Source organism: Panthera onca, chromosome B2 (genome assembly GCF_046562875.1).
Source record: "Panthera onca isolate mPanOnc1 chromosome B2, mPanOnc1 haplotype 2, whole genome shotgun sequence".
Classification (NCBI taxonomy): Eukaryota; Metazoa; Chordata; class Mammalia; order Carnivora; family Felidae; genus Panthera; species Panthera onca.
This window is the reverse complement of record NC_138343.1, coordinates 42973546-42999694: the sequence shown is the minus strand read 5'-3', so window position 1 is coordinate 42999694 and position 26149 is coordinate 42973546. Positions and strand designations below refer to the sequence as shown.

The 26149-nt window shown below is 37.2% G+C and overlaps 1 protein-coding gene and 1 long non-coding RNA gene across 7 annotated transcripts in view; both read left to right on the top strand.

The window, feature by feature from the left end:
• The window catches only part of LOC144616383 (uncharacterized), a 28060-nt gene extending 6603 nt beyond the window's left edge, over positions 1-21457 (top strand). For all 3 annotated transcript variants that reach the window (XR_013555641.2, XR_013555640.2, XR_013555642.2), the window contains 4 exons: positions 1314-1368; positions 15458-15510; positions 16309-16357; positions 21371-21457. This is a non-coding gene — a long non-coding RNA (uncharacterized LOC144616383). The remainder of the gene's footprint in view (positions 1-1313; positions 1369-15457; positions 15511-16308; positions 16358-21370) is intronic.
• SUPT3H (SPT3 homolog, SAGA and STAGA complex component) overlaps positions 1-26149 on the top strand; it is a 539689-nt gene that overhangs the window by 62769 nt on the left and 450771 nt on the right. The window lies entirely within an intron of this gene.

Here is a 26149-nt window from a genome sequence, read left to right as displayed (position 1 = left end):
GCACATAGGATACACAGAAAGATTGTTTAAAGAAAAATTTGGCCCTTGCTTCTCAGGAATTGGTCATGGATGTGGATCCTGATTGGATGCTAGATTTTAAAAGAGCTTTATAAGCCTTTTGCAGGATACTTGAGGAAACTTGAAAATGGCCTGAATATTGATACACTCTGGAATATTTATCAAGGGTGATAATATTATTACACATACATAGGAAAATATCCTTATTCTTAAAGGAGGTGCATGATGAATTAGTTTCAGGAAGTCAGATACAAGAAAATAACGTGAAACAAACATGGCAGAACGTTGACAATTAATGAATCCAGGCAAGGAGTATATAGGCATTCGTTTTACTATTTATCAACTTAAATAGTGAGTTCTGAAAGGTGAAGCATTTTGTGGAAAAGGTGTATGGGGATTGGTTTCATGCTGAAATCAAAGAGAGATCTGAGGAAATTTTATTTGTTTGTATAGTCAGTTTTAAAAAATAAATCAGTATAAATAGCCTGGGCTATACAAACAATTTTAGATTTTAGTTCATAGTTTTTTTTTTTATACTTAAATGCTGTTCACCAACACAATTTTCACAAATTTATACATAGAAAAGATAAATTGGAAATGGCATTCTAAAAGTACCAACTTTTGAAATTTTACATTTGTATTACAGTACTGCAAGTCTAGACTAATAAGCCAGAGATTCTTAGAGGATTAAAACAGGCACCGTTATTACCGTGTCATTTGTTTATTCTTAAGTGGATGCTTCTAAAATATACAAAAGTACTTTAAAAATACAGTCATGTTAAAAACATATTACTGAATTGTGCTACTGCTTTTAACTTTATTAAGTTATCCCTGTCAAAAAGTATTTTAATGAGCAGAAGCCTGTTATCTCTATATGCAAATTATCAATCCTGAATCTGTGTCATACTAGTTAACATCCATCAGGGGTCTATCCATTTGTTCTGTAGAGGGCCAGATAGAATGTAGTTTTGGCTTTGTAGGCCATAGGGTTTCTGTCTACTGCTTAACTGTGCCATTGTAGTCTGAAAGCAGACAATAAGTAAGTTAGACAGTACGTAAATGAATGTCCATGGCTGTGTTCCAGTAAAACTTTGTATACATAAACAGGCAGCTGGCCTGCCACAGTTTGTTAACTCCTGCCACCTATACTGTAGATACAGAAATTTGTTGCCAGTGGATAGCCTCTTTTGTAGAACAGGCAAGAAGAGTTTGAAATAAGGATCAAACTTTTAGTTTACTTATTGCAATGAATTCTTAAAGTATTTGCAAAATCTGTCTTTGTTTTTTGTTTTTAGTTTCTTATGTTAAAGATTACATGTATGGGTCTTCTGAATCGTGTTGAATCGAACGGTGCGTTTTCATCTTGATCATGTAATTATTATGTATTGTAAATAGTTTTATAAGGTACCCTGAGATCCTTTTAGGGATAAGGTTGGAATCCAAATAAATCTTCATTATAGACTACCCCCACAGTATCATAAATCTCAATATTTAATTTACCTAGTTAATTTTTACTAATAAGAAAGATGTGAAGAAATTTGATTAGTGATTGTGATGAGCTGTTTTCCCTCTTTTCCATTTATATTTGAGTTTAAATCTGAGTAGAATAAGGAATTAATTATTTTTGGTACTAATCTCCAGAAATTCATTGCATCCATCATTGGACATAAATATCCAAAGTAAATTAGGTTTCTGAGGATTCATCTACATTAGCTATGCTGAGTGTTACTTAGTGGCTGCTGCTGCTGGTTGTAACTGAACAGGAAAAGTACCAGTTTTTAAAATTGGTAAGGAGCATAGGAACCCATATTGCGATCTGAATTTGAGACCTGTAGTGTATTAATATTTTAGGTTTTAAATAATTGCACAATATGTAAATGAGATCGCTTTAAGCAAAAGTTTATATTATTGAACACCTTATTTTATCCATGAGCATTTTAAGCAATTCCAGTTATTGCACACATAGCTAAAGATCAGACAGTTGAAAAATTATTATTATGTAAATCTCATGTATTTTCATCACAAAGTAGCAGTCTTCTACTTTTATTTCTCCCTTATAAGCTCTGGTCATTGTCTGCCCTCATTTATGATAAAGTTTTAACATGGTTGTTTTTATACTTCTCCCCTTTCTCCAATACTTAATTACAAAAGAGACACATAAATCATTGTAGGTAATAAGAATAGTCTGTCTGCAAATGAAACATAAAAATACTGATATACGGACACTCAAAAAGCATCATTCAGGGTCATTAATGTGAGTTCACACTGTTCTGTCTCCCTTAATAGATTTTATTTTATTGTTTGAATGTTCATTTATTTATTTTGAGAGAGAGAGCAGGGGAAGGGCAGAGAGAGAGAGAGAGAGAGGGAGAGAGAGAGAGAGAGAGAGGGAGAGAGAGAATCCCAAGCAGGCTCTGTGATGTCAGCACAGAGCCCAGTGCTGGGCTTGATCTCATGAAGCATGAGATCACGACCTGAGCTGAAATCAAGAGTCGGGCATTTAACGGACTGAGCCACCCAGGCGCCCCTACCTTAGTAGACTTTAAAAGGTATCACTGTGGGGGCACCTGGGTGGCTCAGTTGGTTAAGCGTCTGACTCTTTACTTTGGCTCAGGTCACAATCTCATAGTTCTTGAGTTTGAGCCCCACATCGGGCTTTGTGCTTACAGCATGGAGCCTGCTTGAGATTTTCTCCCCCTTTCTCTCTCTCTACTCTTCCCCTGCTGGCTGGCTCTCTCTCTCTCTCTCTCTCTCTCTCTCTCTCTCTCTCTTTCTCTTTCTCTTTCTCTTTCTCTTTCTCTTTCTCTTCTCTCTCTTTCAATAAATAAATAAATAAACTTAAAAAATTAAATGGTATCACTGTGTTACAACAATTTATTAAACTAGTAGACAGGAGGAACATTTTATTAAGCATACTTTGTTTAAAAAATAAAGAAATACTTAATATTTATGTAGGGAATATTTTCATCTAAAAGAGAGTTTTGGCATTTAAAATGATAATATTCACTTATTAGGAAAATTAACTTTTGAAGAATAAAACCTGACCTAAAAATGATATGGTTAAATACAGACTTAATTATTATGTTTTGCTCTTTGTACTATTTTAAATCTCTAGCACTTTTGTCTTTTAGCTATCCTTTAAAAAAAATGAGTCCTGAAGATTGCATGTTTTTGATATAATTGACAGATTATTCAGTGTAATTGATACGTGTGGCAGCATTCCTATGTAGTCATTTTCTGCATGAAATCTTCATAAAGTTTAATATTGAAAAATGTCAAAAGAGCTATTTAAAAAAATTAATAGGCTTTTTCTTTAGAGCAGTTTCAATTTCACAGGAAAATTTCACAGCACAGAGTTTCCATACATCCCCTTTCCTCCTCCAAAGCCCTGTTTCCCCTATCATTAATGTCTTGCATTGGTACCCTGTTTGTTACAATTGATGAACTGATATTGATTGGTACGTATTTGTTAAGTAAAGTCAGTAGTTTACGTTAGAGGTCATTTTTTTTTTTTTTTAGGTTTATTCATTTATTTTGAGAGAGAGAGAGCGAGCACGAGCACGAGCAGGAAGGGGCAGAGAGAGAGGGAGAGAGAAAAAGTCCTAAGCAGGCTCTGCACTACCAGCTTGGAGCCTGACACAGGGGCCCTACGTAGGACTCGAACTCAGGAACCATGCGGTCAAGACCTGAGCAGAAATCAAAGGTTGGCTGCTTAACTGACTGAGCCATCCAGGAACCCCTAGAGGTCATTTTTTTTTTTTTTAAAGTTATTTATTTGAGAGAGTGAGAGAGAGAGTACGAGCAGGGTAGGTAGGGGCAGAGACCGAGAGAGAGGCAGTGCAGAACCCAATGCGGGGCTTAAACTCACAAACTGTGAGATCATGACCTGAGCCAAACCAAGAGTCGGAAGCTAACCAACTAAGCCACCCAGGCCCAACTAGAGGTCATTCTTTATGTTGTGTAGTTACAGGTTTTATCAAATATATGATTTTATGCATATCATCCATATTATAGTATCCTACAGAATAGTTTCCCTAAAAATCCTTGTGGCATTTTGATTATATACACATAACATAAAATTTAGCATCTTAACCAGTTTAGATGTTGATCTTTTTATTGTCTTGATAGTATTGTCTTTTTCAGCATGTCATATAGTTGGAATCATACAGAATGTAGTCTTTTCAGACAGGATTCTTTCACTTAACAATATTCATTTCAGGTTCCATGTCTTTTTTGTAGCCTGATAGCTAATTTCTTTTTTGTGGTTTCATCACTAATTACTTTTTACTTTTTTACTGAATAATATTTCATTGTATGAATGTACAATGGTTTGTTTATTCATTCAACTATTGAAGGACATCTTGGTTGCTTCCACTTTCTGTCAATCCTGAATGAAGCTGCTATGAATGCAAGTACAGGTTTTTGTGTAGACATAAGTTTTCAACTCATTTGGGTAAATACTTAGGAAGATGGTTATGGCTTAAGGCTATGTCTGACTTGGTAAGAGATTGGCAAACTGTTGTCCAAAGTGGCGGTATCATTTAGGATGCATGCCAGTAATGAATGAGAGCTCCTGTCGCTCCACATTGTCGTCAGCATTTGCTGTTCTCACTCTTTTGGCTTTTAGCCATTCTAACAGATATGTAATGATACCTCCTCATTGTTTTAATATTGCAGTACCTCAACCATAAATGATGATCAGTGTCTTTTCATGTGCTTATTGGCATCGATATATCTTCTTTGGGTGGTGTCCAGATATTTGCCCTGTTTTTACTTTATTATTGTTTATTCAGTTAAGAAGTCTTTATACTTGTATTTGTTGGTGGACACTTGAGGTGTTAGATTAATTTCTCTTACATTTAGAAAGTTAGTTATTTCCAGGGGTGCCTGGGTGGCTCAGTCGGTTAAGTGTCCGACTTCAGCTCAGGTCATGATCTCGCAGTTCATGAGTTTGAGCCCCGCGTTGGGCTCTGTACTGACAGCTCAGAGCCTGGAGCCTGCTTCGGATTCTGTGTCTCCCTCTCTCTCTGCCCCTACCCTGCTCTGTGCGCGCATTCTCTCTCTGTCTCTTTCAAAAATGATAAACATTAAAAATTTTTTAAATAAAAAAAAAAAAAAAAGGTAACTTACTCCAGCAGTGGTTCATGCCGTTGACAAAGATCAGTTGCCTGTATTTGTGTGGGTCTGTTTCTGGACTCCCTGTTCTGTTCCATTGATTTAGAGGTCTGCTCTTTTGCTAGTACCACACTGGCTGGATTAGTATAGCTTTATTATGTTATAGTAATAGGATATCAGTTTGTTGGTGGTATTCATAAAATAACTTGTTGGGATTTTCACTGGGATTGCATTGAATGGTTACATCCATTTGGAGAAAACTGACATCTTAACAGTGTTTTCTTCCTGTCAGTGAGAACCTTTTTTTTTTTTTAAATTTTTTTTTTTTTTTTCAACGTTTTTAATTTTTATTTTTGGGACAGAGAGAGACAGAGCATGAACGGGGGAGGGGCAGAGAGAGAGGGAGACACAGACTCGGAAACAGGCTCCAGGCTCCGAGCCATCAGCCCAGAGCCTGACGCGGGGCTCGAACTCACGGACCGCGAGATCGTGACCTGGCTGAAGTCGGACGCTTAACCGACTGCGCCACCCAGGCGCCCCAGTGAGAACCTTTATCTAGATCTTCTGGTCTTCTTTCATCTTATTCATAGAGTTTTCTAGTGTACCTCATATGGATCTTCTGTGTATTTTGTTAGATTAATAGCCAAATATTCATTTTTATGCCAATATAATGTCTCAGGTTTCAAATTCCAATGCTTGATTGCTGGTGTTTAGGAAAGTAATTGGTTTTCATATATTGATCTTATATTCTAAGGCCTTGCTGCTAATTAGCAATTATTTCCAGGAACATTTTGTTGATTCTTTATGATTTTCTGTATAGACATTCATGTCATCTGTGAGCAAGGACAGTTTTATTTCTTTCTTTCCAATCTTTATACCTGTTATTTTCTTTCCTTGGCTTATTGCATCAGCTGTAACTTCCAGTATGGTGTGGAATAGGGATGGTGAAAGAGAATATCCTTGCCTTGTTACTGATTTTACTAGGAAAGCATCTAGTTACCATTAGGTAACCATTTTACTAGGAAAGCATCTAGTTACCATTAGGTAGGACGTTAGCTGTAGGTTTTTTGCCAGTGTTCTTTACCAAGTTGAGGAGGCTCCCCTCTGTTTCTAGTCTGATGAGAATTTTTACCATGAGTGGTGTTGAATTGTGTCAGTGTTTTTTCTGTATACATTGAAAGGAGCATATGGTCTTTTTTCTTTAGCCTGTTGATGGGTTGGATAATACCAGTTGATTTTCAAATGTTGAGTGAATCTTTAATACCTAGAATAAATCCTATTTCATCATGGTGTGTAATTCTTTTTTATACATTATTGGATTTGATTTGATTTTATACATTATTGGATTTGATTTGTGGCAGATTTTTTGCATCTGTGTTCATGGAAGATACTATTTTGTATTTTTCCTTACTTGTACTGTCTTTGTCTGATTTTGGTATTAGACTTATGCTAACCTCATAGAATGAGTTAGGAAGGGTTCTCTCTGGATTAGATTGTTGAGAATTGTTGAGAATTGTGGAGAATTTCTTCCTTAAACATTTGCTAGAATTCACCGGTGAAGCCATCTTGACCTGGTGCTTTCTGTTTCGGAGGGTTCATAATTATTTATTCAATTCTGAAAATAGGTATAGACTAAATCAGATTATCTACTTCTCCTTATGTAAGTTTTGGTAGCTTGTGTCTTTCAAGGAATTCGTCCATTTATCTGTGTTTCCAAATTTGGGACATGGAGTTGTTCATGGTAGTCCTTTGTTATTCTTTTAAATGTCCTTGGGATAAGTAGTAATGTCCCCTCTTTCACTCATGTAATTTGTATCTTCTTTTTTTTTTTTTTTTTTTTTTAATCTGGCTAGAGGTTTATAAGTTTATATTTTTCAAAGAACTAGCTTTTGGTTTCATCACTCCTATTAATTTCCCATTTTCAATTGCTTTAATTTTGGTTTGAAAGTTTATTTTCTCCTGCCTACTTTGAGTTTAATTTGTCCTTTATCTATTTTCCTATAGTGGAAACTTAGATTATTGATTTTAGATCTTTCTTCATTTCTGATATATGTATGCATACAGTGCTATCAGTCTCTCTCTAAACACTTTTTCTGTATCCACAAATTTTGATGGGTTTTATTTTCATTTAGTTTGAAATATTTTTAAACTTCTCGAGACTTTTTTTGACCCATTATTTATTGATTTAGTTGGATTAATATATACCATAATTGTTGCTATTGTCCATCATGGCCCTTGTTCTTTGTTTCTTTTTTGAGGAGGGGTTTTCCACTCTTTAATTTTTTTCCTGGTGTTAATTGATCATTTTGTATCATTGTATTTTCTTTCCTCCCTTAACATGTTAAACTTTTTTTTCCTTTTTTTAAAAACTTTTTTTAGTGGTTACTCTACAGTTTAGAATATACACTTAGAATATCCACTTAGTGCTGGATTAAAACTAATCCAACTCCAATGTGAAATAACACTATATGACTTAATAGGTACTGCCAAGTATCCTATAAAAGAGTACCCTCCTTTACAAAGCATTGGTAATGCCTTGGTGTCATTCATTTCACTTAGCTATAAGTTATAATCATTGAGTATATGGTTGCTGGTATTATTTTGAACAGGCTGTTACTTGTTAGATCAATTAATAATAGATAAAATAAAAATTTAACTTTATTTATTCCTTGTCTGATAATTGACCCTTTTTCAAGAGACAAACACACATCTGTGTTTCTGACATCTCTTTTCTTACTCTTCGAAGAATTTCTTTTAACATTTTTTACAAGGCAGTACTTGTAATGAATTCCCTCGTGTGTGTGTGTGTGTGTGTGTGTGTGTGTGTGAGAGAGAGAGAGAGAGAGAGAGAGAGAGAGAGAGAGACAGGGAGAGAGAGGGAGAGAGAGAATTTTATTTCTCCACTTTTGAAGAATCATTTTACTGGACCTAGAATTCTAAGTTGTTTTATTTTTCTTTCAACACTTAAAATATTTTATATTATATCTCTTTTCTTGCTTGCATAGTTTCTGATGAGAAGTCCAATGTGATTCTTACTTTGACCTGTAGATACGGTTTTTGTTTTTTATGTGTGTGTGTGTGTGTTTATTTTTCTGGCTGCTTTCAAGACTTTTTATTTGTTTTTCTACACTTTGAATATGATATGCTTAGGTGTCAATATTTTGGTATTTATCTTTCTTGGTTTTCTGTGCACTTCCTGAATCTGTGGTTTGGTGCCTGTTCCTAATTTTGGAAAATTCCCAAACATTTTTACTTTAAACATTTCTTTTTTTATAGTTTACTTATTTATTTTGAGAGAGAGATAGAGCATGAGTAGGGGAGGGGCAGAGAGAGATGGAGAGAGAGTCCCAAGCAGATTCTGCATTGTCAGCACAGAGCCTGATATGGGGCTTGAACTTATGAACTGTGAGATCACGACCCAAGTCAAAACCAAGAGTCGGATGCCTGGGTGAGCCACCTAGATGCCCTCAAATATTTATTTCCTTTTCCTCTTTCTTCTCCTTTTGATCTTAACTATTACATATATGTTACTTTTTGGGTAATTTTCTCACAGTTCTTGAAAATTCTTTTTAAATTTTTCTTTTCACCTTTCAGTTTTGGAATTTTATTGACATATCTTCAGGCTCTGTGATTCTTTCCTATACCATGTTCAGTCTACTGATGAGCCCATTCCCCTTTTTTTTTTTTTTTTAGAGTGGCTTGATTTTTTTTTGTTTTTTTTTTTAGCTTTTTTTCTTTGTAAAAAATTTTTTTTATTTAAAAAATTTTTTTTAATGTTTATTGATTTTTGAGACAGAGAGAGACAGAGCATGAATGGGGGAGGGTCAGAGAGAGAGGGAGACACAGAATCTGAAGCAGGGTCCAGGCTCCGAGCTGTCAGCACAGAGCCCGACGTGGGACTCGAACTCACGGACTGTGAGATCGTGACCGGAGCCAAAGTCTGATGCTCAACCGACTGAGCCACCCAGGCGCCCCTTCTTTATTTTTTTCTTAGTATTTTCATCTCTTTGCTTATACTACCCATGTTCTCACTTGATGTCCACTCGTTCCATTAGAGCCCTTATGCTAGTCATAGTTATTGTAAATTTTAGTCTGATTTTGAAATTGCTGCCATATCTGAGTTTAGTTCTGATTCTTACTGTATCTCTTCAAATTGATGTTTTGCCTAATTAGCATGTCTTGTAATTTTTTGTTGAAAGTCAGATGTAATATATCTGGTAAAAGAAATAGGTAGGCCTTCAGTGTGAAGTTTTTATGTTTATCTGGCTAGTAGTTACCTGTGTTTACTGTTCCTGTGGCCATAGTGTCAGGGACAAAAATTTTCTCTAGTATCCCTGTTTTTGTTTCTCTCTTTGTCATTGGGTTTCCTTTGAGACTCCTTCTTCAGTAGATTCTGAGGCTTGTAGGTCTTTCAGCTCTACTCCTAGGGAAGAAGCTGATTGATGTGGTAGTAGGTGTGGGAGAAGGGGAAGTGGAATATAATCCTATGATTAGTTTTTAGTCTTTTAGTGAGCCTGTGACTTTCATAAGTGCTTCTCTTATTCTCCTCTCCCCTCACCTTACAGTGGGTTGAATCAGAAGACCAGAGGTGCAGGGCGTGAATATTTTTGTTTCCTCACGTGCAAGGCTAGATGAAGCTGGAGTTGTATATTTCCCTTCTCTCATTCCAAAGACTAGTGGGTGCTGGAGTTGAGTGTTTTCCTTTCTGTAGGGCAGTCAGTCTTTGATGTAATGCAAGTTGGTTAGATTTTGGTAAATTGTTCCCTTGAAGGGCTTTTGTTCAGCAGAACCCTGGAGCTTTTTCAAAATGCTTACTTTCCCCTTTCCCTGCTGAAGGGGAGTTTTCCTTGATATTTACCGTGAGAACATGGTGTGTTTCTGGAAGGTAAAACACAGCAGTGTGTAGGGCCCCTCACTGAGACTGGGCTACCTTAAGTTTCTATCTCTCTTGCTAGTCCATGCTTAACCTTTAGAAATTAACGAATACCTACCCTTTAAGTGTTCCTACCTGGTTCCAGTTGTGGGTTCTGCTTCTGGTAAACTGTAACTCTTTGCATTCCTTTTTCTGTCTCCACCAGTGTTTACCACACTGGTTTGCCCTGTGACCTCGATTCCTTGATGATTTAAGAAGAGTGGGTTGATTTTCAGTTTGTTTAGCTTTTTTCTTATCTTGAGGGAAGGGAGTGACACCTTCCAACCTGTTTACATGTCAGATTGGAAACTAGAAGTCAGAACCTATTTTTACAACAATTTTATATATAGCATTATCTTAAAATACGGAATTTTTCATTTGTTCATTCTATCAGCATTTACTAAATGCTGATTATGTATTAAGCTCTGTGTTAGTGCTGAGATTATAGAGTTAAATAAGGCATAGTTCATAAATCAAATGAATTTATATTGAAGGAGCTATTTGAAGTACACAAGTCAATGAATATAGTACTGTGTTGAATACTACAGTGCATAAACTTGAAATGCATGTAACTTGAACATGATACTAGGTATTGGTGGTAAAGTAATTTCAGTCAGATGGAGGGATTCAGTGAAAGTCACTCAGAATTGGTGAAAATGAGCTGAACTGGAAGGACTGTTACGAGTTGACTCAACACCTACAGGCAGGAAGGGCAAGAGGAGGGAAATACAGTGAAGGAATGTTAAGGACCAAGACCACATGGGACAGCATGAAGCATTTTGTGAATTGCACTCAATTTTAAGATATAATTAAAGACGCCAGATCAAAATTTGGGTGAAAAAATGGCTAGAGAAGCATCTGGAAAGGTAGAGGTTGTTCATCAGGAAGGCCTTTATTTGTTAAGCTATTTAAATTGATTGAGCCTTATGTTCAAAACTAAGGGGAATCATTATTGGGTGTTTTGAGGGGAAGGAAGTGACATGATGTAGCTGTAGAATGATCTGATAGCAGTGTGGAGGATATATTATTAGATGGAACCAGGAGGATTTTGTAGTTGAAAGAGAGCCTGCATGAATTAAAATGATAGAAGCAAAGCAAACTCGCCAAACCATGGATGGAAGTTGATAGTTTATGTGGCATGTAGTTCTTTCTGTTCATAAAGTAATAGACGGAGTGGCCATTTTGTAGAGCATTGTTAGAATAGACTTATCTAACTGAATTTAGGTGAATGTATTTGTGAAAAGGTTTTTGTTACTTAATAAATTGAAAACATGACAGATCACATATATTTTCTCTCATAGCACTAAATCATGAAGTGCAGTAAATAATGCGTGGAGACAATAAATATTGCGGTTTATTGGAGCTGGTATGAAAAGACCATGATATTTTGTTTTTTTTCCAAAAGGTTATTTATAAATGCAGGTGGTGACATAAAGTGAATTATGTTCCAGTAATGTGGAAGCTGTTGGTTCTTATTTATAGCTAAAAGCTGGTATTTCTTACTTTAAATAATGGAGGTAGCCTTGAATCTTAGTTTGGAAATATCTGTGAACTGTGATTAGCCACATTATTTTCCAGGCTTTATACTTCAAGATAAATATTGCTTGCATAATTCGTGGATTTTTCCTTGAAAAGCAAGCAAACAAACAAGCAAACACTAAAACCTGAAGAAGCCTATTCACTAGTGATTTCTGTTGGAAATGTGTTCAGAGTCAGAAGAAGATCAGACCATGCATTTAATCTTAATGGAAGCAACGCTGCCTTTGCCCTCAGTTGGGTTTCTTTAATCAGTTCTTTCTTAGAATAAAAATTTCAGCTTGGGGGTGTCTGGGTGGCTCAGTTTGTTAAGCATCTGACTCTTGATTTCAGCTCAGGTCATGATCTCATGGTTCCTGGGATCCAACACCACATCAGGCTCTGCACTGAAAGTGTGGAGCCTGCTTGGGATTTCTCTCTTCCTCTCTCTCTCTCTCTGCCCCTCCTCTGCTTGTGCTCTCTTTCCCTGTCTCTCAAAAGTGAATAAATAAGTTAAAAAATTTTTTTGAGCTCATTGACTTCCTCTGCTGTTTGTGTTCTTTTAGCGCTCAAGTGTATTTTAATGGCAAGTATATTAGTGACTGGTGACGATTTTGTACCATTGGTTGCATTTCAAAAAAAAAAAAGTGGGGGGATAGTGGCCTGGGGTGGCTCAGTCAGTTGAGCATCCAACTTTGGCTCAGGTCATGATCTCATGGTTTGTGAGTTCAGGCCCCGAGTTGGGCTCTGTGCTGACAGCTCAGAGCCTGGAGCCTGCTTCAGAGTCTGTGTCTCCCTCTCTTTCTGCCCCTCCCCCACTCATGGTCTGTCTTGCTCTGTCTCAAAAATAAATAAACGTTAAAAAAATTTTGTTAAAAAAAAAGGAAGAAGGAAAACTGGGTGTAGTGACATTGTTCACTAAGATCTTTCTGACATTCTTACCTATTAAAGTGATTTTGTTAGTAGACTTGACAATTGAAAACAAACATCTTGGAAGGTTTTCTATTGGTGTTTTTCTGATTTTAGTTTGAATGTTGTTTCTTTTATTTTCTCACCTGTTTTTTCACTCCTGACTTCTTCGTCCTTGGCCTTTCTTGTTAGGAACATTTTTTTTTTTTTTTTAACTTTTTGAGGTTTGTTGGTATAGCTTTGAAATCGCTTCTGCTAATAGTCTCTGGTTTCAGGAAAATGATACTAGCCTTTTAGAGCAATGGAATACTGGCGATAGCAAGTGGTGTCATTAATGCCAAACATAATGATAAAATTGTGGAAAAATTAAATATAAGTTTAGTTTTTTTGGATTTAATTACATTGAAATGTGTCTCTTAGCATAATTATTGACTATTGTAGTAATTTATCTTTCCTTTAAATTATTTAAAATAAATAAAATTCCTCACTATGCTAAATTGTTTTTCAGAATTAGAGCTCTTTAATTTGGATGGGTGGGTAGAGAGAAGTTACTTTTATCTGTAACATTTTCCTGTAGAAAGCAGTATTAAATGTCTTTTAATTTATTCTAAGTGGAATGTAATTATTAGATGTTGGTATTTTGTACATTTAAATGGATAAAAGTATATATTATTTTTCCATTTACAAAGCATCCAATTCATGCTAGTGACTCTAGTCTGTCATTGATCCTGACCTGTGGCGTATGGGCGGTCAGTTGCCTTGTAGCAGGAGATTTGAGCAACCTTTCTACAATAAATAATGAAATACACTTGAATAAAGAGCATTTAAAATACAGAGTTAAAGAAAATTGTCTATGTTTTAGGTTTCTTTTTAGTTCTGTTAAAACAAAGTACAGGCATATTTTGGGAGATATTGTGGTTTCAGTTCCATACCACTGCAAAAAAGGTGAATATCACAGTAAAGTGAGTCAAATGAATATCCTGGTTTCCCAGTCCTTATGAAAGTTGTCTTTTCATTATACTGTAGTCTATTAAGTGTGCAGTAACATTATGTCTAAAAAAATGTACATACCTTATTAAAAAAATACTTTATTGCTAAAAAATGCTAACCATCATTGAGTTGTAATCATAGAACACACATCACCATGACAAATATAATAATGATGAGAAAGTCCGAAACATTGTGAGAATTACCAAAATATGACACAACACAGAAGCACATAGTGAGCAAATGCTACTGTAAAAACGGAGCCAATAGACTTGCTCACCACAGAGTTGCACAGACCTTTAGTTTGTAAAAAACACAGTGCAAAGTGCAGTAAAGTGGAGCAAAATGAAATGAGGTGTGCCTGTAGAGTTTGGTTGAATAAACTTTCATCAGCTTCCTACTAGATGCCAGATAATCAGTAATAGAGAGATGGGTACACCCAATTGATTCTTGCTGTCAAGCACAGGAGAATTTAAAAAGCAGGCAGTGTTGAAAACATAATACAGAATCTACCTCTGAACAGGGTTCTGAGCGAGACCTTACTGAGAGAAGCCACTTCTGCTAGGTGATGTGAGGTGAACTAGGGGTTTGCTAGGGAGGGACCAGAACTAGTGCAAAAGCCACTTCAGCAGAGCTTAAGGAACCATCTCCTCACCCTCTCTCAGCAAAACAAAACAAACCACTTTACGAATGAAACAAAAACTCAAAATAAGAAGAAAAACATAAAGGGAAGAACAACAGACAAATTGAATTCACTGGTATGTTTTAATGGGCTGAAATTATCCAGAGCTAGACTGGGAAAGAGCATGAATTCTAAGATGAGGAGAGTCCGGAGTTTCAGTTATTCTTGCCCTGTGATCCTAGATAAATCACTCAAGTGTCTCAAGCCTATTTCCTTCTCCTGGTAGGTGCTGTTGGTGCCATACCCAGATCCTTTTACCTGGATGGGGTATTTGCCTGTCCCTCACCTGTAGACCTGGTGACTGACAAGCTCTCAGCAGTAAACACCTCCACAGATTTATTCGGAGCTGTCTTAACCAGAGATGCCTGAGACATGTTCCCCACTTGCCCAGGGGGTGGGGGGTGACCTGTAGCCAGTGACTGACTTCTGTGAGGAATGGGCATGGTCACGTCTTAAGACAGGACAACTCCCTGGTGCCATTTTTATTATTATTTAATTTTTTTAAGGGTTTTTTTGTTTTTTGTTTTTTTTTGAGAGAGAGAGAGAGAAAGAGAGAGAGCAAGCAGGTTGGGTCAGAGAGAAAGGGGAGAGAGAGAATCCTAAGTAGGCTGCACACTGTCAGTGCAGAGCCTGATGGTCGTGGGCTCGAACCCACGAACCGCGAGATCATGACCTGAGCTGAAATCAGGAGTCGGACACTTAACCGCGACCCTCCATGGTGCCCTTTAGACTCCAGAGTTCGTGGTGGGATCAGGATGAGGTTAGACTTCAGCTGTACCTGTGGCTTCATTGCCTTACCCACTTCCTTGAACTTTTTATGTAAGAAGTACACCCTCAGTCACTTCCAAAGAATTGTCATCTTAGCCTTTGCTTCTCAGACACTCCACCTAAGACATGTCCTCCCTCATTTAAAATTGTTGTCAAATACACATAAGATTTGCAATTTTGACTTTTAAAGTGTACAATTCACTGGCATTAAGTGCATTCGCGGTGTTGTGCCATTATCTAGTCACTATATAACACTATCTAGTTCCGTAACTTTTTCATCATCCCAAAGGGTAACCCCATATTCATTAAGCAGTTGCTTCCTATCACTCCTCACTGTGCCACCCTCTTACCCCTGACAAACCTCCCCCCTGCCACCGCCAGCCATGGGCAGTACCTAGGAGTGGAATTCCTAGGTCATATTGTAATTACGGTTTTAACTTACTGGGGAACCGCCATTTGTTTTCTATAGAGGCTGCATCATTTTACATTCCCACCAGCAATATACAAAGGGTCCAATTTCTTGACATCTCATCAACACTTTTTTTTTATAGTGGCTGTGGACACTCATCTTTAAAATTGAGCTAACACTCATCCTAAGGTTATTGTGAGTATCAAATGACTTAGTGCATAAAATATTGGCATGTTGCAAAGCACCATACAGATGCTTTTACTTTTTGTGTCCTGATACCCAGTTTGAACGGAAATGGGTTGTAAACAGTAGGTCTGTTCTTTTCTAAAACTTGCATGGAAAGAATCATAAAACTCATTTTGAAAGAGAGAGAGCGAGCGAGCACGGGAGGGGCAGAGGGAGAGAATCCCTCACAGGCTCCACGCTATAAGCACAGAGGCTAGCGTGAGGCTCAGACTTTCGAACCGTGAGATCACGACCTGCGCCAAAATCTGGAGTAGGATGCTTAACCGACTGAGCCACACAGGCACCCCAAAACTCAATTGTTATAGACCATGGGGAAGGCTAATTTAGGTGTATAGAATTAAGCTTTTAGTTATCTCTTTTTACAGTTAATAGATGTTATTTATGCAATTTCGGTGCAAGAAAAATTAGGGATCTTTTATTTCAGTGCCTATTTATTAGCAAAAGAGCCACTTTCACCAAGACTTGTCACTGTTTTCCTTTGTTGTAAATCTTATTTGTATGCTGACTTAGAAAAATGGGAAATGTTGGGTGATATAAAAAACCTAAAACTACTTATAAATTTTTTCCCGGAGATAACAATTTTAAACTACTTTTTTTGTCTTTTTTGTACATATTTGAGATATATATGTTTGTATATATGTACATGACTTTATTTAATATTATTAGTTAACATGATTTGTGTTTCTAACTATATTAACAATCTCTGTAAAGTCAGTTTTAGTGACTGTATAGTGTTCCTCATTGCAGGTATTCCAGCATTTTCATATGGATGAACTTCTACTTCTCTGTTTTTGGGGTATGTGTGTATGTTTAAAGTCCTTTTTTTGGAATCTTCGATTATTGTAATACTTCTTTTGTTTCACAGGTTACCTGTTTTAGAGCCTGTTACCGCTTTTGTTTTTAAATAGTCATCAGTTTAATATCATTGCTTTACGTATTTCTATAAAACATTTTTATTTATTTGGATGCTTTCTAAACTTTGTCCTTGGGTGGTTTTTGTGGCTTTCTGCCAGGGATAATCAAAAGCCACAAGATTAAAGCGACCCATGTTTTTGAAGCCTCAGTTTTAATCTCTGCTAGATCTTTATAATATATAATTACAAACATGGATATATTGTGGACATTAAGGTAAAGTTAACAAATTTAAAGCTAAAACTGGAAATACCAAGAAATTTGATAAATTCTAGTACCTTGGTGCAGAGGTGTGATATGGTTTAGTTTGCAATATGTGATATTTTCAAATTTTACCATTCTCTATAAAATAATGATTATGTTGGTAATACTTTTCTCATTTGAGCTGACTTGGTAGGCGCATATGTTTTATAGCGTATTGTTATGGACGTTTGAGTTATTTGTCATTAAGTGTTAGATAACATTTTAATAAATATTCTTTACATATGTTGGACACATCTTGCAAGACTCCTTTCTGATTTTTGTAGGTGATTTTCTGATATATTAAAGGTGGATTAAGGCATAGATGTCTGGGAATTAATTGAAACATCTCCACTTTCCTTGATTCCCTATTTTTTCGTATTGAAATAAGTTAAAAATTAAAAATTATTTTTTCTTGATTATATACTTATACACGTTATTGAATGTAGAAAATGAAATTTCTCAATGACATTATCATTCTTCCAATCAGATTTGCAATTCTTTTCTTTTATTCCTTTATTTTAGTTGATTCTTGTGAGTTCTTTGGTTCCCTATATACTTTCTTTCTTTCTTTTTTTTTTTTTAAATCAGACAAAAAAAATCACATTTATTTCAGTAGTTCAAAGTGCAAATACAGCAAGTCAGCTCACAATGTTTCAAGATACAGTTTTAGGTGTACTGAAAACTTAATCTACAAAAATGAAAGGTAAAAATTGGGAAATAAAGCTCAATTTTTTAAAAAATTCAAGTAACCCGAAAACCTTTAGATTAAAATATTCCACTTAAAATAATTCAGAAAGGCCTTCATTTATGGATACCAGTAGTACTTTGCAATCCAAAAGGACTTCTCAAAGAAAGAGAATCACCTCAAACTGGTCAGCTTAGGACAAGAGTGGAGGTTCTTGGTGCTGGCTCTTTTTGGTTCGGCAGCCTCACTCAACACTGTCATTTGATGTGGTTCAACCCGTGATGCTTTGATGTTTAGGCAAATTCTAAAAGATGCTTAAGGTTCAATATGAGACCAACACCCTGCTAAGAGTTTTTGAAATGGCCACTATATATTTAAAAGGTTTTAAAGACCAATTTCAACTTCAGGAATATGGTGTTACTGGGGGAAAGACACGGATTAATACTTCTCCATTACGTCAAACCTTTCCGTAAGGTTAGCAACGTGGCCTTTGAAACTTCCTGGTGAAAATCGTACCTCAATATCTATTTACTTATTTCTACACACACAGAACTTTTATGTAGAGTAGAAAAAGTTCCCACTAGGAAGATAGTTAAAGGTTGTTAATGTCCTTTGTATCCGTTGTTCATTTCTGCTCCGCAGAAGCAATGTTAGCTCCTCGCTTCAATTCAGGAAAAGCGTGCCTTCAGGAAGCTTTAGAAGAGATTTATTCAGTCATTTTTGCAGCCTTCTTCACCTTTTCATTGTAGGCAATAAAATGAGAGTCTGTTCCACAAATTCTATCCCACCATGTAAATGTTGAAGCATAACTTCCAATGAAGTTCATGTGGTGGAATTCATGATGCTGAGAACCGGCAATGAAAGGGATCAGATTTAAAGGGTTGAGAGGAATGTCACAACCACTCTAGACATCAATAGTGTCTATCAAACGAATGGTCACCCATGCCCAAAGAAGAATGTCCCTATATCCTTTCTTTCTTTTCTGTTTCTCTGTCATGACTTAGACCCTAACCGTCACTACCCCTTGACTCATGAATTATGACCTGGCTTCTCTGCCTCCAAATTTGTCCATTCTAGTTCTTTGTTACTTTGATTTTTTTCCTGCTATGTTAATCTTTCTGAGTCTCTTACGTACTTATATTCCTGCTCTTAAGTTAAATGCTTATTTTAGGTAAAGTATACTAGATAGTGTTTCCCAGACTTGCTCCTTGCCTCCTGTCTTCTGTGTTTTGCTTCTTTTCATTCCTTTGGGTCAACTGTGTCCTTGTTTCCACTTTCTGAAGTCCTGGTCATCCTTCAAGGTGTCTCAAGTCGTTCCTTTTCATAAAACTTTTTTGTGAACTTCAGAGAGGGAACATCATAAGGCTGTAGTAGAGTTTGTCAAAACTGCGTTCCAGGCCTGGTTCTGGAGATGATCAACTCTGTGACCCAAGCTATGCAACCTTTGTTAGTTTTTTGCTTCTTCATTTGTAAAGTGGGCATGATGATCCTTTTATGGATATTGTAAACATTTAAATTAAATAATTTCTGTAAGTACCTAATACTAGGAGCTGGTGAACAATTTATGTTGAATCGTTCACTCAGTAAATACAGTTAGGTGTATACTCCGTCCTGGGTTTTCTCTAGGTGATGAGCTGTGTACGGAAGGAGATACTGAAGTTTAAAAATTTTACATACTGTTAGTAATTTTGGGGGTGGAGGCAGTATGAAAATGGAAGGAAGTATGAGTATCTTTTATGTTTTTAATAAGAAGAACAAAACTCCCTCTGCTTGAGTGTCAGGAGGACCTACTCGTAGGTGTAATACTGTGACTTCAGAGACTATACGCAAAATATTTATGAACACGTCTTTAGGTCTGTTGGACCCACAGCAGCTTTAGGACGGTGTAACATGGGTGTAAAACTCAGAGTCTTGATCTTTGATACAGGGTTGAGAGGACACCCTCCCTGCCCCGACTTTTGTAAGAATCAGATTAGGTAATATGTATACATCACTGGCAAGTGCCATCTTCTATGGCCAGTCTCCACAATGACACTGTTACTTTCGATTAGGAAATGAGGAAATGGAAGCACACAAAGGCTGGGTGGCTTGTGCACAGTCTTGCAGTTAATCGTAACGGCAGCAAAGGCTGTTGCCACTGCCACCTATCTGTCTCACCGACCTCTATGACTTTTTGGTGTCTGGTCTCACCAGAGCGTGGCTGTGTTGTGTTCAGTGCATACCTTGTTGCGCACAGGGACAGGCAAGGGGAGAGAAGCACGGTGGATTTTCCTTGGCTGTCATGCTTGCTGGGAAGTTGTATATCAGTGATACCTGTTGATGGTCTGGAGAACCTGGAAAAATGTCACAGGTCTCGTATTGCTATCAGATTGCCAAAGGGCTGTGTGAACTGATGATCTCATTGCAGTGCAGGTTAACTTCTAAGAGAATAAGTACAGTTTTTGAGAAATCTTTATTCTGTTTGGCGACGCCACTGGTACAAGAGGAAGGATGCGTTATCCTTTAATTTTGAGGAACATAGTTTAAATTTTTCTCCTGTGACTTAATGGCTGTGACTTTGGATACACCATATAACCCTGAGAAGCTATCCTGAATCATTGGAAGTGATGATAATATATCTTGGAAGATTATTGTCAGGCTAAAGCGAGATGAGTTTAATTCCCTTTCTCATAATGCTTGGCTCAAAGTACATGTGACATTCATGCATTATCTCACTTAATTGTCAGCTGTGGTGGTTCTGTTTTAATCTCTATTTTGCAGATGCAGAACCAGTTCAGAGAAAGGTTACTTGAATCGACCAACCTCACACAGCTAAGTAGTAGCTCTAAGTTTTAACCCATGTCTGTCTGCCCCTCATTGCTACCTAGAATTCTGTGTTGTCATGTCTTAGGTGGGGTGTAGACTAGAAAACAGTTGTTATATCTCTGTTGGATTTTATCTTCTCAAGGCCAGCCTTCTCACTTTCTCGACTTTGCTTATAGTGTAATAGTTGACTCAGACTTCGTGGGTTTGAAACTTGGCTTCACCGTTTGTTTACTGTGTGACTGGTGGCGAAGTGCTTCACTTTCTTGGCCTTCAGATTCCTCATTTGCAAAACAGAAGTAGTGAGGCATCCATTTCAACGGGATTTTAAGATGCACTACTGTGGGATGCTGGAGGGTACAGAGAAAGCCCTCAGTTGGTGTTTGCTGCTGTCTTTGTATGGTATGAGAAACAGTAGTGTGGAAAGAGTGTGGTGTTGGATAGACCTGGCATGTGGTCTGACTCTTTGTACCTTTTAGCTTTGAGTGAGACTTTTTTGAGCAACTTAACTTTTGTGAAGTGTAAGTCTTTTTCCTTCTCTTTAAAAAGAGATCATAAGGCCTACCTTACAGGTTCTTTGTTGATGTTTAAAGGACAGCGTATTTAAAACGGTACACAGAAAAGCAAATACAAAGTAAAGGTTAGCTTTCCTCTCCCCTCCTACTCCCCACTCCTGCCTTTTACTTGAAATCTTTGCTGCCCTCTTTTATTTCAAGAGATGCATTTGGTCCTGTGACAGTGCAGTTCAGAACGACCACAGTGGTGCAAATGTACATCCAGTCTGTGCCTGATAGACGGTCCCACTCTTGCTTCTTCCGAGGTAGTTACAGGTCTTACTTAGTAGCTCAGTAGTTGTCTTCCTTTTGCCCACAAATGAAAGCAAGAGCCTTCTTACTTCCTAAATAATTTGTAAGTTTAGATTGAATTTGCCCAAAGGAAGACAGCTGTATTTTAATATTTTCATAAGAAATTATAGCTGTTAAAAATAATTCATACTTTAGTCTTCTCTGTACTGGTGTTAACAGCCAACTGATACGATTTTTCCCTAAAGTCTTTCATTCAGCAAATATATTTAGTAAATATCTCATCCTTATCTACGAGATGTACCTCACACGACATACTGCACATATTACTGATGATTGATTGTTTTATTTACCTGTTTTTCAGGAACCGAGGAGAAGATTTATGCCTAAGTGTTTTCTAAAGAGTTTGTTAAGTGTCATCTGACTTCTCAATAAATTATAGTTCTGATGATATCTTTTAAATATAATACCGCTAATAATTACATAGTGTTCATAGTTAACTTTCTTAAAATTTACACGATAGTTGTGAGAGCAAAATAGTATCTATTTTATGAGATCCTTAAGGCTCACCAAGACACCAGGATTAAGTGACTTCAAGTCCCATTGTGTATGTAATTCCAAGATCCAGGACTGGATCTGAGACTTTGGTTGATGTTTTCATGAAAACTGCATTATTTATTTATACCCTTCCTTGTTACAAAAAAGAACTTAACATAGCTTTTAAAAGTGGAAACACTGTTACCAGTGGAAATACTGTCAAGGTATAATAGATTAAGAATGAGTAATAAAAGGAGGCAAATGGAATATAAAGTTAGGAAAACAGGATGGTATTCAGGAGTCCGGTTTTTTAAAAAAATTTTTTTAAATGTTTTTATTTATTTTTGAGATAGAGTGCGAGTGGAGGAGGGGCAGGGAGAGGGAGACACAGAATCTGAAGCAGGCTCCAGGCTCTGAGCTGTCAGCACAGAGCCCGATGCGGGACTCAAACCCGCCGTGAGATCATGACCTGAGCCGAGGTCGGACGCTTAACCGACTGAGCCACCCAGGCACCCCAGAGTCAGGTTTTTTTTAATGTTTATTTTGAGAGAGAGCGAGAGTGCGTGTGTGAGCGAGGGAGGGGCAGAGAGATTGGGAGAGAGAGAGAATCCCAAGCAGGCTCCACACTGTCAGCGCAGAGCCTGGCGCAGGGTTCCATCTCACAAACTGAGTTAATTACCCGAGCCCAAATCAAGTGGAGGCTTAACCCCCGGAGCCCCCCAGGTGCTCCCAGGAGTCAGGTTTGTATGTGAAATGCACTGTTGGGTTTGCTACTCTCAGTAAAACTTGGATGCAAAGTTGGGTTTTCAGTTTCTAAATCCATACCCCCTCCCCCAAAGAATCAATGTACCTGAGAACCTTTCACATAGGACTAGGAAACTGAGCACAAAGAAATGTGCCTAAGGCATTCATTGAGGCGTTGCTTATAATGTCAAAATTAAAAAGCAATCCAAATATCAAAGAGGGGAATGGATAAGTAGAAACAAATACATAGAATAGTTGCTATTGGACAGTGAAAATGAAGGAAGTCAGTGTGTATCAGTATGAATGGGTACATTGTGAAAACAAAGTTTAGCTCAAAACAAACTGTACAACAGTGGCATTACTAATGCAGATTTTTAAAAACAAAACCATACTAATTTATCGTGCATAAGAATAGTATTCCAGAACACGAATGAGAAGGATACGCACCTCATGGAATGTATGGAATAGTGGTTATTTCTGCGAAGGGAAAGAGAGAGCATGAGGGAAGTCAGTGCAAAAGGGATTTCAACTGTATCAAATAATGTATTTGACAAAAGAAGGGATGGTGACTTTACATTACATTCTCAGTAATGTACTAGCTTTGAAGTAATCTGTAAGTAAACCTACACGAGTAGGCTTAACCAAAAGCAAGTAGCAATACGTCATTAAAGTTTAATAACATTTTCATTTTTACAGTTCTCTTCTGTATAATAAATGATTCTAGATTTTTATTTATAATAGTAATTAAAAAGATTCCCTTTAAAATTTATGTAAGTAAAACAAGGGTTGGTATTTGAAGAAAATGTTAATTAAGTAAATGGGAGTGTGATAGCATGTTGATATGTAATACTGTTGAAGATGGACTATGTGAAAGAAGGTTAGGAAGCACCAAGTGTTAGGATTCAGTTTCCTATAAGGTTGAAGGAAGTGTGTGAGTCATTCTTTGTTGATGATGCTAAGACCAAAAAATCCCCCCCCTGTAGATTTTCTAGAAATAGAGTAGTTTTTCCTGGGTACCCTATGTGTCACCTGTATCACGTATACAGGGTACACTCACAGGATTGTGTCTCCTCCTGTGCTTTGGTATTGACTGACATCGTCACAGAAAAGTGCAGTTCAGTGGAAGCGGGGAATGGTAGGTGGAAAGATGGATTGAAGCACAGAGGATAGACACAAAGTTGTGCTGTCTCTACTGATTTGTCTTTATCAAGGCATGGATCTTAAGAGCACCTTAGAGTATCCCATAGCTTGATTATTGCAAGGAATCTATGGATTTAGCAACAGTACTCAGAGAATATTGAATGTAGACTTTAACATGTTTTGTCAAGTACATATCCTACTGTGTCTCTACTATATGCACTTATTTCTGTGGGTAATAAAGCACAAGCGCATTTTAAAGCACTGCTGAATGCATAGTGGTTTTTGCCCTCTATATTCTTCATTAGTGCAGCATAGTTATTATATTTGAATGTGTGATTTTTTTTAACGTAAAGACAATATTCTGACTGAAAGTGGACCCCAGCATTATTGAACTGACAAATTATACATGTTTAAGTCTTTTCGTAAAAAATGCTGTCACTGTCCGCTCTCAGTGGTAATTCCTGAAAGAGACATAGATTTCGGTTCTTCTCGGTTGCCGGGGAAGGAGTGACTTACGCTTTGAGGTTGAATTGGAGTAGAGTTGACATCATATTGTGAAAGTTTGAGAATCTGGAAGTGAAATGTACCAGATCGGGGAGATGAGCTCAGACATTACCTGATGGCAGCCTTGGGATTCTCTTTAGAAGATTATATTAGGTAAATTTTGGTAGGAAATGGGTACCTCCGGCCCCATAATATTGTATAATAAAAACATAACCAGAGTCCTTTTAACCTGGAAACTTTTTAAAGTAGATGTCACTACGTATTATTCGCTATTCTAAGCCATAAAGATGTTACAATTTTAGGAAAGCAGTGTGCAGCATATGTAACTGAATAATGTATTATTTTAGTATACAGAAGTAACCGTTGACATTTTAAACGATGTTTACAAGATGCACGAGTAACTAAGTGTGGTATCTTGCCACAAGTAATTATTAGTATAAATCATTTAAAGTTGGGAAGTTGCCTTTGTTTTTGGAAGTATGAAAAAAATTGATGTAAATTTGTTTATAGGTAAAATGTAAATGTAAGTGTAAATTTGTTTATAGGTAAAATGTAATTTGTTTATAGGTAAAATGTAAATGTAAATGTAAAAGGTAAATGTAAAATTTGCCATTTTAACTATTTTTGAAGGTACAGTTTGGAGGTGTTAAGTACATTCTCATTGTTATGTAACCATCTCTACCATCCATCTTCAGAACTTTTTGATCTTCCCGAAGTGAAACTTAACAGCCATTAAATGATATAACTCCTAATCCCTCCCCGTCCCTAGCCCCTGGCGCCCACCATTCTGTTTTCTCTCTGAGTTTGTTTTAGGTAGGAGTACTATTGTACAATATTCGTCCTTTTTTGACAGGCTTGTTTCATTTGCCATAGCGTCTCTAAGATTCATCCATAAGTGTGTATTTCAGAATTTCCCCTTCCTATTTAAGACTGAATCCATTGTATGTATATACCACATTGTATTGATTTATCGTTTCTGCGACTTAGGAAAGGTGCTCTTTCTGTGGAGATTACTTAGAAAAAGACTCCCTCTCTGGGTTAAAATCCCTGTATCATACACATGGTGAGAAGATGGTACCTTTGCACTCGATCTTAGCCAAAAGGCCGAGGAGTGATGAAGATGGGCACCTTTGGGTTTAAAAAGCAAAAACAGTCGCTCCCTTCTTCTGGTGTACTGTTCCTTGTACCAGGATGTGTGGCTGGGTAGTTCGGTTGTTACCTGCTTTCTTAGCCAGGTGCGTCTGTGCAGTGTATGCATCCTCTAACCATGCTTGGTACTCCTGCCTATTTATATCCTATAGTTAAAATCATGTGCCTTGGAATCATTGCATCCTTTATTACTTTATTGTTTCTTTGATTCATTGTACTAAGTATCCTGAATATACAGTATGTGGTAGTAATTGCGTTTAGTGCTGGTGATAGAGAAATGGATGAAGAACATGAGAGCATATTAGGTGGTAAGTGGATGAACAAAACCCAAGGATGTCAGAGGGAGTGTCCCTCACTTAATTCGAGGGATAACAGTAGAGCTAGATATGACACTTCCGCTGAATCTTAAGGTCATAGTTAACACTCAAAGTGTATCTTGTGTGAGTGCTACTCTTTTAGGGCTCTACATACATTAGCTCATTCATAGCTCAACAACCTTCCATAACAACTACGATTCTTGTCACAGTTTACAGATAAGGGAGCTGTAGAACAGAGGTAAAGACTTTATGAAGATGGTACAGAATTTGAATTCAATTTGGAGTAAAGATTGAAACTTAGACAGTTTGGCCCCCAAATCTATGCTTTTAAACATTTCACTACGTTACATCTCGGCACCCAGGAGTGCCATGGTTGGGATAGGAAAGAAGGTTGTGGCACCAGTAGTGGCAGTTGTGGGGACATGGGGACAGGTAAGTTCGGGAATTCTAAAGAGATGGACCGTGTTCTGCAACACTGTAGAGGCGTGAGAGGTGGCAGCCTTTCTGAGGGGGGCTGCGGGTTTTATAGCGATTGGCACTTGACATTGATACATGTGAAACATCGGTGAGCCGTGAGGCTAGTTAGATGATCAGAGATTTTGTCTCCCGTGCCCTTCCACTGCCTCGAGGGTGATAATTTCTGTATCAGGTCCCATATCTATGTTGAAGCCAAAGTTCCTCCCCTTGCGAACCTTTGTTTAACATCTGTTTATAAGAATGGACTGAGTAGAGGTGGGGTAGGCAGTGTAGCA